Raw genomic sequence first — 18,790 nt, forward strand, 5'->3', positions numbered from 1 at the left:
TCGTTAATTATGAACTTGTGTGTTTGATATATATTATCTAAAACATATTCAAAATGTTACCAAACTAGATCTAGTCTCATATCAAATAGATCACTAATGCATTTTAATTGTTATATTATAGTATGAATATATATTTCAAAAGTTAAATATATATTTTTTTAATGATATTGGGGATTTCTTCATTTTGCCTGAAAGTGAAATCAAATAGATATATATCTCATTAATTTAAAGGTCTGACAGTAGATTTTTTTTTCACATATTTGTTGATTAAAGTTAGAATTCTTGAAGATCGGAGTTGGTAACTCTCCATTTTTAACACCTTGTATCAATCACAAAGAGGATTTTTTGTTTTTGTTTTTTTTTCAAATATGAGTTTTCCTTGAGTTATAGAAGGCTGTGGTGTTGAATTTCCAATGTGATTATAGATGTGGGCCGAGCAACCTAAGTAAAGCTAGCCTGGTTCAAAGGCTTAACTTTTAACCATTAACATCAAATGAAAAACACTTTCCTTACTAATTTAGTAAGATTTTAACTCTTACCAAGGGTCCCCTCTAGATTTTATGGTAAAACTCAAATTAAAATATATATATATATATAGGGAGTGGTTCGGCAGCCCTAAAGTTTGCCAAGTTTGGTGTCAAACATTTTTTGTAAATCACTTTTGATGGGGTTAGAAGTTTTGGAATAGGCTGATTTTTTGTGAGGATGATCTCTACGGTGAAGAGATCATCCTCACAAACTCATTTTGAAACTTCTAACCCTAGTTTACGAGTTGAAGAATTGTGAACCGTCCAATTTTTGTAAATCACTTTTGATGGGGTTAGAAGTTTTGGAATAGGCTGATTTTTGGTGAGGAAGATCTTCTCATCATAGAGATCATCCTCACAAAAAATCAACTCATTCCAAAGCTTCTAACCCATATTTTGAAAAATGTTTGGCACCAAACTTGGCAAACTTTAGGGCTGCTGAACTGTGCCCATATATATATGGACGGTTCATGGGACATATGTAAAAACAATGGTTTTTCAAAATATGGGTTACAGGTTTTGGATTGAGCTGAATTTTTGCGAGGATGGTCACTATGATGGAAGATCATTCTCATAAAAAATCAGCTCAACTTGAAACTTTTAATCCATCAAAAGTGATTTACAAATTATTGATAAAAATTGACAAAAAATCGACGATCCACATTCTAAATCACTTTTAATGAGGTTAGAAGTTTCAGATTGAACGATTTTTTTTTCAGATGGTCTTCTCATCATAGAGATCATCCTCACAAAAAATCAGCTCAATCCGAAACTTCCAACCCATATTTTGAAAATTTATTAATGTTACATTGTTTTTACATATGTATTTTCATGTCCCTTGATCCGTTTCAATATATATATATAATATATATATATATATATATATATATATATATATATATATATATATATATATCCAAAAATCAATTTTTTTTTTAGAGAGCGTTGATCCAAGATTTTGAAAATGGAGGTCTATGGAGCTTCCATGGATCTCCCAAATTTAAAATTCAATGGCAAAAAGTAATATATATATTTTTTTTAAGTTCATAGAATTTTACCAAGTTAGTTAGATTAGTCACACTCATTTCAGTCTTCCGAGAATTATACACATCAATGAGTAATAAAATAAAATAATTAAAATTTTAAAAAATGAAAAATAAAAAAAGGTATAAAAATAAAAGATCCTATTTGTTGTTTAAGTTTAGATGGATTAGTAAGACTAGTCAGACTTCCGATAAAGAGTCGTGTCTTTGTATAAAAAGAAGGCTTCAGAGAATTAGACACGTCAATAAATTAATTAATTTTTTTAAAAATAAAAAGAAAATTAAAAGAACCTATTTGCTTTTGAAGAAGGTAGAGGATTTTTTTTTTACCAGGCAAACAAGTTGGTTAATAGTCAAGGTGGGTTCAATGTGAAATTTGAACTAGGTTTTGGGATCAACGCTCCACACTTAAGCTAATTTGGCTTTCTTTTGCAAACTTCATTGCACTAAATTCAAAGTAATCACTGTACACCACCATCAGATGGCTAATAGGGGTTGTAAGCAAGTGTTGAAAATAAATAAATAACGTCATTTTTGTAATGTCTTAGCAATCCATTACGTATTCGAAGAATTCTAATTGATGGTCAAGTTTAAGCACTTAGAAATAAAATAAAAATTCTTAAAAATTGATTCTTGAAAATTTGAGAACATCATTAGGTTCGTATCGAAAAATTATCCAAAATAAATTATAAGTTTGCGAAAATCGAAATCCGAGACATAGACTTTTTAAATAAAAATGAAATAAATTCAAATTTGACTTTTACAACCTTAAGTTTCTATAAATACCAAACTTATTAGAGATTTATAGGTTTTCATTCTCTTCATCAAAGTAAATCCTAACCTTAGTCTCTCTAGAGTGAGATTCAACACTTGATGAAGGAGAATAAAAATTTTTCTCTCGTCAAAGATTTCATGTGAATTCAAGGAGATCGTGATTTCATCGGAGAGAAAAATGAAAGTGAACAAAGAAAGATATTGGAAGTTGACCTTAGAGTCATTGCATCTTAAAAGATATTAAACAAGTAGAAATTATTCCTTTCTACCTTTTAGTTGTTAAGTTTTTTAGTAAAAAAATATTTTACATCTAAGAATTAGATTTGAGTTTCAATCTAGGGATATATTCTTCAAAAATCATGCTTGATTAGATGATTTGAATCCTTAATCTTATTTTAAAATTGTATATGTTAAAAGTTAAAAAATAAAAAGAAGAAAATAATAGATCTATTAATTTTATGATCATGATCAATGGAGAGAATTAAAAAAAAAGGATTATGGACGAGTTTAGGAAGAAATCGGAGACGATGAAAAACTGTTATGCTTGGTCAGCCCACCTATCTTTCCATGAAGGATTGTAGAATGCATTCCCCTCGGGTTTGGTCAACCTAGGAAAAGTTCGGTCATCCGACCTTATGCTAAAATGTCTAGTTCAACTTGTTTTAGTACAATTTTTCCCCACCAGCATGTGTACTTTCCAACACCTCATTTTCATTACAAACATTTAAGTAAATGTCATGATAAATTTTCGTTTTTTCATTTGCTTTAAGTTCTTTAATGAAATTAAGGGATTACCCTCTCTTCATTTGAAAACAATGGCAATGATTTAAAAATTAAAATCTCTACATATCAAAATTAAATTTTTGGTTACAAGAGCAAAACATAATTTAAGGTGTTTTTGTCAAATTGTTAAATCCCGTTATCTTTTACATAACTTTGAATTATGCTACAAAAATTATTTTATGTTAATACATTTATTTAAGACTTTCATTTCCGAAAACCCAGTTTTACATTAAAGAACATTGAAATTTTACTTTTTCTAATATTTAGTTAAATTTTCACAATTTTCACTATTTAAGATTTTATTGTGTTTTCTGAGTCTTTTCCACTCAACCAAGATTATTATATGGAATTGGTTGATGTCTTAGAATAAAAAATGCCTTCTAGAAAATATATACTTTGATAGATATGTGGGATAATAAATATTTTATCAAGAGATTGATGAATGGATAGAAATAAGTTATGTTCTCGACTGATTGATGAGATAATGCCTCCAAACTTATGCAGTGGCTATTCCACATGGTACATGAAAGAAGATAAATGGATGGATATCTCATGTTCTTACGACCACGCAAAATATGATTGATTGATTGATGGATGGATTGATTGATAGATGGATGTCATTGGAGGGTACTATTATATCTTGTTTGTATATATATATATATATATATATAACTTAGAAGGAGTGACCCATTGCTATACTTCCGGAAACGATGAGTCAATCTAGGATAACACTCGATGTTTTATTTTTTTTGGTAGTATGAAATACTTTAGAGAGTAGTATAACTTGTAAGATCCGAAAATTTCTCTTTTTTCTTAGAGAACATTTGTATGTAAAGGCGATCTTTGTATAATGTAGAGATAGTTTGAGGTTCACATATATTGTTTCTTGATAGGCTTAGATGCGAGTTTCACCTAGGCTAGTTAGTGATCACTAAGAATCTATAGTCATCATACCGTTAGTTGAACTCAATATTAAGTTCTTGGTCAACAACTAGTCGGAGCTGAATAAATGGTCATCCATCCGTGATATGCTAGACCGATTATAAAATTATATAAGAACAATGGGATTCCACATCGGATGTTAAGTATTTAAATACCAATTTACCATAGTCGAGACTGTTATATCGATGTGTTCCTTAACACTTTTATCGATTATACTATTGTAGACACCCCATTTTTACAATCACCTGATTAATCAACTCGTCAATCCGATCGCGACGATTCCCAATGATGGATGTTTATTCCAACGCTCTATTTTATTACCAATGATGTTTCAGAAATTCGGATGAGGTATCTCGAACTAACAAAACTGTAGAAATCACATTACGTTAGGAAAGTATGACCCCAAAAACATAGAAATCATCCTTTTTCAAACAAAAAAAAGTTATACGATAAAAATCACTAAAAAATTATCAAAATACCCCTAACTTCAAAACATCTCTAGAGCCTACATTACGCTTAGAACAACCCTTTCAAACACATAAAACAACAAATCGAAACCAAATAAATTATTTCGTCAATTTTCACAAAATTTGATAAAATTACGAAAATACCCCTCATAAAGTTCACGACCATTTCACACAAAAAATTTCATAAATGATACAAACCAATATTTCCATTGAATTCCTTACGAAAAATCGATTCTAAAATATCCTGGAACATTGAAAAACGACTTAAAACGCAAAAAAATCATCTCCAAGGGTAAAACAGTAATTTTATAATTTTAATAATTAAAAAATTAATTAATGTAAAGTGAAATCTCAAAATCTAGTCAATTAAAATAGACTTAAGTAAAATCCTAAAATCAAGTCAATCAAGTAAGACTTAAGTTAAAAACCCTAAATTCTAGTCAATCAAGTGGGACTTAAGTTAAAACCCTAATCAATCTAATAAAACCAAAGTCAAATCCTAAGCCTAATATAATTCTAATTAAACTCTAAAACTATCTAAAAGAATTCTAATTAAACTTTAAAACTATCTAAAAGAAACATAATTAAACTCTAAAATTATCTAAAAGAATTTTAATTAAACTCTAAAACTATCTAAAAGAATTCTAATTAAATTCTAAAACTATCTAAAAGAAACATAATGTAACTCTAAATCTATCTAAAAAGCTCTTATGTAAATCTATAAATAGGGGTCTTTATAACCTATTTTCATAAGTAAAAATAAACCTTATAAAAAGTAGGTCAAAAAGTCTCCCTAACCTTTCCCAAACCCTAATTTTGAAGCTCTAACTCCTTCTTATCATTTAAACCCCAATTTTTGCTAAAAAAAAACCATCAAGAAACCCTTAAAAAACACTCAGAAATCCATCAAAAATTAGGAAGCACTTAGATCTAAGGAGAAGATACTTCATCTTGGAGATCCGAAGCAGATCCAGTAACGGAAACGAAGCAAAGAATCTCTCCGCCAGCTCTAAGGGAACTATCGTTGTGATCATCTATGTATTTTTCATTATTATTTTTTTATTATTTATTTAGGTCTTTTAGCAATGTAGTTTCATTTGAAAAAAGTAGAGACCGGCGTTTGCCGGGCAGGGTTGGTGCCTAACACCTTTCAACCCCGTAACGTGATCCCCGGACCCGTATTTTCTTTCGTAGATTAGTGTTATTTGTCTTTTAGAGTCAATGTTCGGTTCCTAGACCGTATTAACTAGGTGGCGACTCCCAAATCTCAAAAATCAAAAGCGGATCCACACACCCAGTGGATCGAGGGCACTTTCAGTGGCGACTCCACTGGGGATTATTGAGGATCAAACTTGAACAGTCCCAAGTATGGGAACATTGCCAAATCAACCTAGTTTTTTTTATTTATTTATTTAGTTTGATTTATTTTAATTGTTTATTTATTTATTTTTATCTTTTATTTTTATTTTCATGGCTTGATTGTGGATTGTTTATTTGGATTTTGGGTATTGTATTTTTATTTTTGATCAAATTAAGGGTTACTTTTTGATGACCCTATAAATTGAGGATGGAATCATGGTGATTGGGATGAGAGTTATGGATTTTACCTTTTAAAAAAAAAAAAAAAAATTGGATAAATTTTTTTTAGCATGTTATTATGCATGGGTGTCGAGTTGTGAAAATAAATTATTTGTAAGTAATGCGCTTAGAAACAAAAAAAGTGCCTTTTTTAATGTTGTTCGTGATGAGGAGAGAATTCCAAGAAAAAAGAATCGCAAAAAAAGAATATTTTTATGCGTGGTGTGCCATTAACATAAAATAATTTTTTATTTTATTTTCATCTTCTTCTCATATAATTATTTGTGAGTGATGTATTAAGAAACAAAAAAGTGCATTTTTTAATGTTATTTGTGATGAGGAGAAGATTCCAAGAGAAAAAAATATTAAAAAAATATATATTTTTTTGCGTGGGGTGCCAATAGTGAAAACGTGTTTTTTCCTACTTCTATCTTCTTCTCCAATGAGAAAAAAGAGGGCGAAAAACAACAAAGAAGAAAAAAAAAACGCCAATACCTTCTTCACCTCTCTCTCTCTTTATCCTCTCTTTCCCTCTCAATCTAAATCGATTAGAAAAATAAACAAAAAAAAAAAAAATTGGTTTCTTCCTAAAATCTGGTTTTTATTTTAAAATCCAAATTTTTTGAAGAAAAGCTTAATCCTGATTTCTCATTGCTTAGAGATGGGTCTGAAGCTAAGGATTAGGATTTTGATTATGCTAAAACCGTCCATTGATGGGGAAATTTTGGGGTTCAACATTACAATGTTTCCTTCATAACTTTGTAATTGAAAATTAAGAGATTGAAAGGGGAGCGTGAATAAAGCTTTAGAGATGATTGAAACAGGGATTTGAATCTAGATTTGGAGAGGAAGAAATCCGACGATCGATGGAGTGCAATCATGTTTTCCACCTGAAATATTTGGATCATCGGATGAATTGTGATCAAGATTTGCCCTCTTTGTAGAATTCCCTTTAGTCCGATTAGGATTTAAGAAGCGTTCAATGAGAGGATTTGAGTTTCTTGTGAAATTTTTGATCTCTCATTTATGTGGGAAATACTTTTCAGTATCAAGCTTCTCTATAAATAAAAAATTTTCTTTCGACTACGCCATCGTTAAAGGATTTTTTTTAGCATACCAGTTTTTACATATAACACATTATTATAATGTTTTTCTTTTTTCTTACGTGTAAAAATTGGTGTGGCAACAGAATTATTGGAATTTTTATTTTTTTAGGTTTCTTTAATAGTCAGTAACAATTTTTCTTAAAAAAAAAAAAAAGAAAAAAGAAAGAGTTCATTTGTTTAGTAATTTGTGTAGTACTAATTAATAATAGATTTCTTTTCCTTTATAAAAATTTTCTTTGCTAAAAAAAAAAAAAAGAATTTCTTAAAAAAAAAAAAAAAAAACATCACTTTCTATCTCTGCAACTATCATTCTATTCTTAATTTAATATTCATTGAAATCCTGAATTATTTTGGGTCGCTCAAAGCGATCATTGATTGGACCACAAAAAAAATGTCCTTTTGTTTTAGTTCATTTAAAAAAAAATTCTTGTGCATATTTCAATGGTTGTTCAATGATTGATTATTTCGGTGCTACGCTAATTGATTTCATATCTGACATGCCATGATTTTGATTGATATATATTTTTTATGTGCATGTCTTGATCTTAATCTTGATGTTATGGACACTTTTGTGTTTTCAAATCAATATTTATTTGATATCCATAATTGTGTGATTTGATCAAGCCCATAGACTCATTTATCTGAAAAAAGCCCCAGGCACACCCCACCCTGTTTTACACACACCACTATCACGTTTATTTTATTGCATTGCATGTTGCATGTCCCTTATAGCCAACATGACATTAGTGCGTGGCCCGGTCTCGTCGGAGATGCAACGTCATTCATGAAAATCACAACTCCAGTCACGTACCTTAGGGTATATAAAATGGGACATTAGTACCGTTTGATCAGGTGACTCTGAAAGGTATATCGATGCACCCATGCTGGAATGACATGAGCCTTTGTCCTATTGTAAGCTGTACAGTCACATGTCCCGATTGCCAACGTAGTACTAGTACGTGGTCGGTCCTCTCGTGAGATGCTAAACCATTTATAAAAGGTACAACCCTAGACTCGTACCTATATGATATATCAAAGGTAATCTAATTTCAACAATTGCACTTCTTGGACAAAATCAGTGCTTAAGCAAGAACCTGCCCCGCTGTACCCTACTGTACAAGGGGGATATACTAAGTCTATTCTAGACGAGAGGTATTGAAGAGGGCCCTTGCTCAGCATCGTGCGCCACCTCTCAACTGGGGATTAAACTGGCTATTTTTGACTTCAGAGATGTGGGTAGGAGTCTTAGATTATCACCTATACAGTATATCAAACCAAGTCACAACGTATCGTTTGATTGAGTACGCTCGAGAAGTATATAGGTGTACTTGGGCAAGGGTGGCCAAATAAATTGCATTGCACGTAGTAAACCTAGAGTCTAAAAGCCTTCCTATAGGTCACGACTCGAAGTGACTATGGGTATTCCCGGGTTGCTCTATTTAATCCAACCCAAAGGTAAGTGGGTGGACCGGTCCACATTGCTTCAGTCCAACCCGCAATACCGGTCCAACCCAGTAAACTTAATTGATGAGACATATTGATCAATATCAAATTAAACCAGTTACCCAATTGGTAAATGGATCTTATAGATCAACACATAGACCGATTGGATTAATTAGCTTAAAAAAATAGTTGATGAAGTGATTCAAGTAGAATATTTAGATCCATTGGGTCAAACCGGCCCAAATTCAAATTGGTACATGGTCCTAATTACCTTTCATCGACCAATTTAATTCAATAGACTGAATATTTCATATTTAATAAGATTAGGATCAGTAAAAAAATCATATTAAGGGATGTACTGATTAGTACAATATGGATCTTACTTTTAGAAAATCGTACAACTCTTAATCGTGATTCAAAATTTTTTAAGATTCATGATCAATAGGTAAATCATCTTCATGTAATGTTTCGTGATCGGAATATTTTATTGGTTAGAGTTTTTCAATTTTGGGGGTTAACCAATGCTATCAAGAGGGACCTCTATTTCTAATTACTAAAAGCCTACTTCACTTTTGATAAGGTTTCAGGATTATCATTACACTTAAGCTCAATCATCCATCGTCTAGCAAGTGTTGTAAGTCCGGTCAACTAGAAGAAACGTTAATACCAAGTCAACAATCAAAAATGGCCGCGGAATCTCTTAAAATTACACAGTTGTTTTCTGAAGATCACATTGCCTCAATCCTGCTAGTTGTAAGCAGTATCCAGAGTCCTCAACCTGTAGTCAAGTCCGTTCTGTGTGGGTAATTGTCTTTCATGATTCTTGAATCAAGTTTTTTTTTCAATTCATTAATATCATATTTTCTTTAGATCTAGTCAACTCTTTTTCTGTTGAGTCAAGTTAGTTTGTCGAGTCATAGAGGTGTCTGTCGTCCCTTCTGAATTTGATTGGATAAAGAAAATTTTTGAATACCTTGAGCGCATTAACAAATTAACTAATAATCTAGTTTCAAGGATATATTTTTCTCCTAAACAAGAAGATAAGGGTCGGGCTCAACAACTTTTAATCAGAAAGCAAAGGTCATTGAACCTTAGAACAAAAACTAATTTCCAAGAAATTCATATAGAAACTATCCAATCTTTAGAGAAACATGAGGGGATAATGAATTTATTCAGAAATTTCAAAAGACTTGTTTGCTTGTTCTGATGAGGATATGTTTGGGGTAAGCTTGGGTGTTGTTTAATACATAGAATAAATACTCGTTCGATGGAATGTAAATACCAATGAGATTAAAGAAGAGGTTACAAAACGTATCGATGTCATCCTCACTACATCTTAAGTTGCAAAGTCCATCAAAGCAGATGTCATAAGTCGATACAGGGTACCTTTGGAATTAGTCTCTGATAATGGGTCGTACATCAAAGCTTAGGTTATTACTTTATGTTCAAAGTTTATGATCCGGCATCACAAATCATCCCCCTACATTCTCAGACTAATGGAAAGGTTGAAGCAGCCAATAAAAAATCTCAAAACAATCATCAAGAAAATGTGTCAATCACATTGGGATTAGTTAGATAAATTACCATTCACACTATAGGGGTACAGAAACAATCTTACTAGTTAAAAGGGAAATTTCATATCTCAAGGTCTTGATGGAAAGTCAATTGCTAGAAATAGACTAGGCTCATCATTGGGTGCGAAGTGCTAAACTTGATTGAAGAAAAATAACCTAGAAGTTTTGTACCACGTGCAAACTTATCAAAAAAAAATCGTTCCCACGTTTGACAAGAAGGTTAAAGTTCGCCACTTACAAGTCAAGGATTTAACCATCAGACTTTAAAGAAAATTGAGCACCCCTCCTTCACCTTAGGAAGAAGTCTGAACTCAATTGGAGAGATTCATTCATCAAAGAAATATTACTGGAAAAAGCTACCAGACTTCATGATCATGATAGAATTGAATTACTAGAATCAACCAACCTTGACCAGATCAAGCAGTACTACATTTATGGAAGCAATCTTTGGCCGAATCAATTTTCCTGCTACCTAGTTCAACATATCCTTTCTCAGCCATTTGCAACCTTTTTTTCTTTCTCAGTTTGATCACTTAACCTAGGGGAAGGAAGAATCCGAACTACGTTTTGGTCTGATCCCAAAAGTCTAGGGTATGTAGGCAACCTGAGAAGTTACTTTAGGCTTGACCACATCAAAATAATATATATATATATATATATATATATATATATATATATATATATATTATATATATATATATATATATATATATATCTGAAAGCGCCCTCGATCCGCCGGGTGCGTGGATCTGCTTTTGACCCTTGAGGTTTGGGAGTCGCCACCTAGTTATTGTGGTCTAGGAACCAAACTGACTCTAAAATGGATAAAAACTAATCTACTATAGAAATCTGAATCCGGGGATCATGTTATGGGGTTTGAAGGTGTTAGGCACCAACCCCGCCCGGCCAATGCCGGTCTCTACTTATCCCAAATAAATCTACATCGTTAATGACAAACCTAGATTAAAAAATAATAAAAAAACTTACCTTTGATCTGCAAAAGTGCTATTCCCTCAGATCTGGTAAAAATGACTCCTTGTATCGTATTCCTTACTTCGTTCTATTTCCGGATCTAATTTCTGATCTCCGAGGTAAGGTATCTCCTTCTTGGATCTGGGTGCTTCAAATTTATTGTAGATTTTTGGGATATTTTTGAGAGGTTTTTGGGTGTTTTTTAGGCTAAAATCGGAGTAGAGGTGTTAGGGAAGGAGTTGGGACTCCAAAATTAGGGTTTTGGAGGGGTTGTGGAGGCTTCTTCACCTATTTTTTCTAGGATTTTTTCTTTGATACGAAAATAGGGTGTGGAGGCTCCTTTTTATAAAGTTTTTAGAAGCATTAAGGTTTGATTAGGGTTTCTTTTTGGGTTTCAATTAGGGTTTTGACTTAGTCTTTAGGGTTTTAATTTAGGGTTTTGACTTTAGTCTTATGAGATTGATTTGATTAGTTTAGATTAGGGTTTTGATTTAGGGTTTTGATTTGATTAGATTAGGGTTTTGATTTAGGGTTTTGACCTTAGTCTTATGAGATTGACTCGATTAGTTTAGATTAGGGTTTTGATTTAGGATTTTAACTTTAGTCTTATGAGATTGACTTTAATACTTGACTCTAGTCTTACTTAATTGACTTTAATTTTGACTTTAGTCTTATTTGATTGACTTTAGTATCTTGACTTTAGTCTAACTTGGTTGACTTTTAATTTTTGGAGCCCTCTCTATTATATCTTTAATTCTTTGGACCCCCAAATGGAGGGGTCCTTAAAGAAATATCTTGCGAACCCTCAACAATTTTGCCTGAAAGTCTGATTGATCGATTTTTTTGTTCACATTTTAAAATTAATTTTATTAATGTTTCACTTTACATTATTTAACGATTTATTTATTAATTTTGAAAATTTTAATTATTAAAATTGTGAAATTACCATTTTGCCCTCGGAGAGGATTTTTTACGTTTTAAGTTATTTTTCAATGTTCCAGGATGTTTTGGAATCAGTTTTTCGTAAGGAATTCAATGGGAATGTTGGTTTTTGTCATTTATGAAAATTTTTGTATGAAATGGTCGTGAACTTTATGAGGGGTATTTTCGTAATTTTGTCAAATTTTGTGAAAATTGGCGAAGTGGTTTACTTGGTTTCGATTTGTTGTTTTACGTGTTTGAGTGGGTTTTCCTAAGCGTAATGCAGGCTCTAGGGTTGTTTTGATGTTAGGGGTATTTTGGTAATTTGATCAATTTTTAGTGATTTTTATCGTGAAGTTCTTTTTGGTTTGCAGGATGATGATTTCTATGTTTCTGGGGTAGTATTTTCCTAGCGTAGCGTGGTTTTTAAGTTTTGTCAGTTCGAGATACCTCATTCGGATTTCTGAAACATATCTGGTAACAAAATAAAGCATTGGAATAGACATCCATCATTGGGAACCTTTGCGATCGGGTTGACGACTTGATTAATCAGGCGGATGCAAAAATGGGGTGTCTACAGATGCCCCTCTTTGGTAGAGGGTTGAAGCAAACTAGATAACAAATCTATTTTGGTAGATAGTGCAATATCCGAATGCCAAAGCTAGTGACTGTTCATTTTGCAGCCTGATTTAACAATTCGTCGATGTTTTAGGATCATTGAGCGTAAAACTCTCCCCGAACTAGAAAAATGTCAGGTCCTTGAGCGCGAGCTCTCACTGGCAGTGTCAGATCCTTGAATTTAAAAAAAATTCTCCTTGACTGATATAACAACTGTGCAAGTGTGTGGGCTAAAATCTGAGATAGATTTCAAAAAGTTTGAGTTGGAAATGAGTCAAATCTGAGCATGAAGGAAATACAAACTGACCATAATTTCGAGAAAACCTTCGGCGGTAACTGAGCATAGTTCCTAGAAAACCCTCGGCGGCATCTGAGCATAATTCCGAGAAAACCCTCGGCGGCATCTGAGCATAATTCCAAATCTGAGCATAATTCCAAGAAAACCCTTGGCGGCATCTGAGCATAGTTCCGAGAAAACCCTCGGCGGCATCTGAGCATAATTCCAAGAAAACCCTTGGCGGCATCTGAGCATAGTTCCGAGAAAACCCTCGGCGGCATCTGAGCATAATTCCAAGAAAATCCTTGGCGGCATCTGAGCATAGTTCCGAGAAAACCCTTGGCGGCATCTGAGCATAATTCCAAGAAAACCCTTGGCGGCATCTGAGCATAGTTCCGAGAAAACCCTCGGCGGCATCTGAGCATAATTCCAAGAAAACCCTTGGCAGCATCTGAGCATAGTTCCGAGAAAAACCCTCAGCGGCATCTGAGCATAGTTCCAAGAAAACCCTCGGCGGCATCTGAGCATAGTTCCGAGAAAACCCTCGGCGGCATCTGAGCATAATTCCAAGAAAACCCTTGGCGGCATCTGAGCATAGTTCCGAAAAAACCCTCGGCAGCATCTGAGCATAATTCCAAGAAAACCCTTGGCGGCATCTGAGCATAATTCCAAGAAAACCCTTGGCGGCATCTGAGCATAGTTCCGAGAAAACCCTCGGCGGCATCTGAGCATAATTCTAAGAAAACCCTTGGCGGCATCTGAGCATAGTTCCAAGAAAACCCTTAGCGGCATCTGAGCATAGTTCCAAGAAAACCCTTGGCGGTATCTGAGGATAGTTCTGAGAAAACCCTCGGCGGCATCTGAGCATAATTCCAAGAAAACCCTTGGCGGCATCTGAGCATAGTTCCGAGAAAACCCTCGGCGGCATCTGAGCATAATTCCAAGAAAACCCTTGGCGGCATCTGAGCATAATTCCAAGAAAACCCTTGGCGGCATCTGAGCATAGTTCCGAGAAAACCCTCGGCGGCATCTGAGCATAATTCCAAGAAAACCCTCGGCGGTATCTGAGCATAATTCCAAGAAAACCCTTGGCGGCATCTGAGCATAGTTCCGAGAAAACCCTCGGTGGCATCTGAGCATAGTTCCGAGAAAACCCTCGGCGGCATCTGAGCATAATTCCAAGAAAACCCTTGGCGGCATCTGAGCAAAATCCAAGTTAACCCTTGGCGGCAACTGAGCAAAGTTGACAAAGGAATGAAGGACTTTTGGGAAAGAAAGAATGAATTTGGAAAAGAATGATCAGAGTGAATTGAATAAATCTGGAAGATACTGAATCTGGAAGATGATCGGATCTAGGAATGATTGGATCTGGGAATACCATATTAGTTGATCTCTGGACGCAGTCAAATGTGAGATCCTTGTGCTTTTGTTTGAACCTCAAGGATTTATCCAAAAGTTTTATGAATTTAAAACCTGAGTTTTTATTTCTTTTGAACCTCAAGAGTTTTTTGAAGAACTGTTATCAAGAAGGTAACCTTAAGTTTGGAGTTCTCATTATTTTTTTAGGATTAACATTTCTCAAGAACAAAATGTCCCTAGTTTGATAATAAACATGGCATTGAACACATCATTAAAAAATGCCCCTAGTATAAGGGGGGAAATTACATATCTAGAGGAAAAAGAAAAAATGCCCCTTGTATGAAGGTTTGAAATATTTGATTACCACAAGCGCAATAAAGATCCAACTTTTAATTTTGATTAATTTTATTAAAGATTTTGAGTCAGGCTCAAGAGAAAAAAATATTTCCTTTTGAGACTCATCATAGAATTCACCATTCTCTCCATTGGTTCACTTGGGGAAGTAAGAATTTTCAGATCGATTGTAGACAAGATACTTGTGGCTTCTGAATCTATGCCTGGTTTAAGCTGAGTATTGAACTTGATTATTCGGATTTCTGATGTTTCAGCTCGACCTGCTCTCAGCTTTGGATTTTCTTCTGTTTTTTTTTTATTGCTCTAACTTTTGCTTAGATCGCCTTTCCAGGTTTTCAATCTATCGAGCTTGCTCTAACTTTTGCCTAGATCGCCTTTTCAGGTTTTCAATCTAGCGAGCTTGCTCTAACTTTTGCCTAGATCGCCTTTTCAAGTTTTCAATCTAGCGAGCTTTTTCTTTTTTCTTGGCTCTGATTGTTGGCAAAGTTGTCCTTTCAGATTTTCAACTTTGCGAGCTTGCCTTAATTTTTGCCTAAGTCACCCTTTTTGGGTTTTCAACTTAGCAGGCTTCATCATTTTTTTTTATCTTTTTTCTTTTCCTCTGACCTTCTAGAATTACTGTCTGATCATGTTCTACTATCCTCCTTGACCTTTTCACACGGTACTTAGGAGGACTTTTATAGGTAGGCTTGGGACTATGCATAAAATGAAAGGGATCTTGAGGCTCAAAAACCCACATGCCCCTTGTGTGGCATTTCATTTAAAATTTTTCTTGAATTTTCTTCCCCATTCTTTTGAATTTTTTTCTTTTTAGATTTTTTCTTCATCAGGGAATCTATATTTTTTTTTTTTTGGTGTGGTCGGGCCTGAAGTAACTTCTCAGGTTGCCTACGTACCCCAATTTTTTTTGGGATCAGACCAAAACGTAGTTCGGATATTTCCCTCCCCTGGGTTAGGTAATCAGGCTAAGAAATAAAAGGCACAATTTTTCTCTTTTTGAACAGGCTGCAAAGGGGTTGAGAAAGGAAAATAAAGAACTAGGTAATAGGAGAATTGATTCGGCCAAAAATGGCCTCCTTAAATGTAGTACCGCTTGATCTGGTCAAGGTTGGTTGGTTCTGGTAGTTCACCTCCATCATGATCTTGAAGTCTGACGACTTTTCCAGACAGTATTTCCTTAATGAATGAATTTTTCCAATTTAGACATTCTCTTATAATCGAGGAGGAGTGTTCATTTTCTTTGAAGTCTGATAGTTAAATCTTTAACTTGTAAATGATGAGCTTTGACCTTCTTGTCAAATGCACGGGTGACTCTTCTTAGATAAGCTTGCACATGGTACAGGGCTTTAACTCGTTTTCTTCGATCAAGTTTAATTCTTCATACTGCAGACGAACCCAATCTGTTTCTAACAAATGATTTTCCAACAAGACCCTGAGAGACGAAATTTCCATTTCAACTGGCAAGACTGCTTCCATGCCATACACTAAGGAGTAGGGAGTAGCTCCACTAGAGGATCGAATTGAAGTTCGATATGTCCATAGCATGAATGATAATTTTTTGACCAATCTCGATGCGATTGTCACATTTTTCTGATGATAGCCTTGAGACTCTTACTGACTGCTTCAATCGATCTATTGATCTGAAAACGGTAGGGGGATGATTTGTGCTTCCGGATCTTCAACTTTAAACATAGAGTAATGATTTATGCTTTGAAGTACGACCCATTATCAGAGATTAGTTCAAAAGGTACCCCCATATCGACTGATAATATATGATTTGAAACTCAAGATGTAGTGAGGATAGTACTGATACATTTTTATAACATCTTCTTTGATTATATGATATAGACGAGTATCCATTCCATGTTGAACAACACCCAAGCTTGTACCTAGCATACCCTCATATGATCATACGAATAAGTCTTTTGAAATTTCTGAGTCAATTCATTATCCCCTTGTGTTCCTCTAGAGATAAGATGATTTCTATTTGAATCTCTTTAGGAATTTATTTCTGTTCCAAGGTCAAGACCTTTGTTTTCTTGAGCCCGACTCTTATCTTCTTGTTCAGGAGAAAAATTTATCCTTGAAACTAGATTGTAGTTAATTCTTTAATGCGCTTGAGGTATTCAAAAATTTTCTTTATTCAATCAAATTCAGAAGGGACGACAGACACCTCTATAAACTCAATAAACTAACTCGACTCAACAGGAAAAGAGTAAACTCGATCTAAAGAAAATATGACATTGAAAATTTGGACTCGAGCTAACTCAAATAACTCATGAAAATCAATACAACTACCCACAATGGGCTTGATTAGGACTGAGGACTGAGACATTGCTTACAAACAACAGGATTGAGGCACGATGATCTTCATGGAACAACTGTGCGATATTGAGAAATTTTGAGGTCATTTCTGACTGTTGACTTGATATTGACGTTTACTCTAACTGATCGGATTTACAACCCTAGCTAGACGATGGACGATTGAGCTTAGATACAATGATAACCCTTAAACCTCTTTGAAGGTGAATTTAACCAATTTCAGTGTCACCCCCTTGATAACATTTTAAATGAACCCTGAGATTTTATTGAATTTTTTGCACCAATCCATTAAAAAATTCATCCATTCAATGATTATTCAGAAGAAAAATAATTATGTTGCACTCTTGAAAAATATTGGAAAATAATGTTTTTATTTCACAAATCTGATTATTTTTTTGCAACATTTTTTTGGTAGTTTTCCAAGGTCCATAAAAACTTTTCATGCAAAAATAGATTTTTTGCAAATTATTTTTCCTTCTTTTTCTTTTCTTTTGGAAAACATTTTCTTCTGGAAAATATTTTTTCTCTGAAAAATAGTTTTTTATTTGGAAAGTATCTTCTCTTGGAAAATATTTTTTGGAAAACGTTTTTTCTTAGAAAACAAACTTTTTTTTAGAGAATAACACTTTTTTTGGAAAACACTTCTTTTGGAAAATACTTTCCCTTTGTAAACTATTTTTCTTCTTTGAAAATTTGATTTCTATTTCGATTTAAATGGCCCGGTCCATCAGGATTGTTAGATCGAGTTGGGCTGGGTCATTTGCAAGAGATGGATTTTTTATTGGGTCGGTGCACCCATTTTTATTTTCAAAAATAACATTTTTTTATCCTTGAGGACAATCATACACTCTGATCTCATCATTCACATACATCCATTTCATCATTCACATGCATTCTGATATCATCATTCACATACATTCATACAAAGTCTCACAAGATTTCATTCAATGAACAACCCGGGAACACCCACGATAAGTTCGAGTCGTGACCTACTGGGAAGGTTTCTAGACTCTAAGCTTACTACGTGCAATGCATTTTCATCTGGCCACCCTTGCCCAAGCACACCTATATACCTTTCGATACGTGGTGACTTGGTTTGATATACCGTATAGGTGATAATCTAAAACCTCAATTCACTTCTCTGAAGCCAAAAACAGCCAGTTTGATCTCCAGTTGAGAGGTGGCGCACAATGCTGAGCAAGGGCCCACTTAAATACCTCTCGTCTAGAATAGACGTAGTCTATCCCCCTCGTACAGTAGGGTACAGCGGGGCAAGATCTGCTTAGGCACCGATTTTGACCAAAAAGTGCAATTGATATACTTAGATTATCTTTTATACCTACGGGTACGAGTCAAGGGTTGTAGCTTTCATAAATGGTTTGGCATCCCACGAGGGGACCGACCACGTACTAGTACTACGTTGGCAATCGGGACATGTGACTGTGTGTTCACAATAGGTCAAAGGCTCAGGTCGCTCCAGCCTGGGTGCATCAATATACCTCTCAGAATCACCTGATCAGACGGTATCGATGCCCCCAGTTTGATATACCCTAAGGTACGTGACTGGAGTTGTGGTTTTCATGAATGACGTCGCATCTCCGAAGAGACCGGGCTACGCACTAGTGCCACGTTGGCTATATGGGACGTGTAAGTGGGTAAAACAGTAAACGTGCTTGTGGTGTGTGCAAAACAGGGTGGGGTGTGCCCCGGGCCTTTTTCAAACACGTGGG

Source organism: Akebia trifoliata, chromosome 11 (assembly GCF_017979445.1).
Source record: "Akebia trifoliata isolate Shusen 1 chromosome 11, ASM1797944v1, whole genome shotgun sequence".
Lineage (NCBI taxonomy): Eukaryota > Viridiplantae > Streptophyta > Magnoliopsida > Ranunculales > Lardizabalaceae > Akebia > Akebia trifoliata.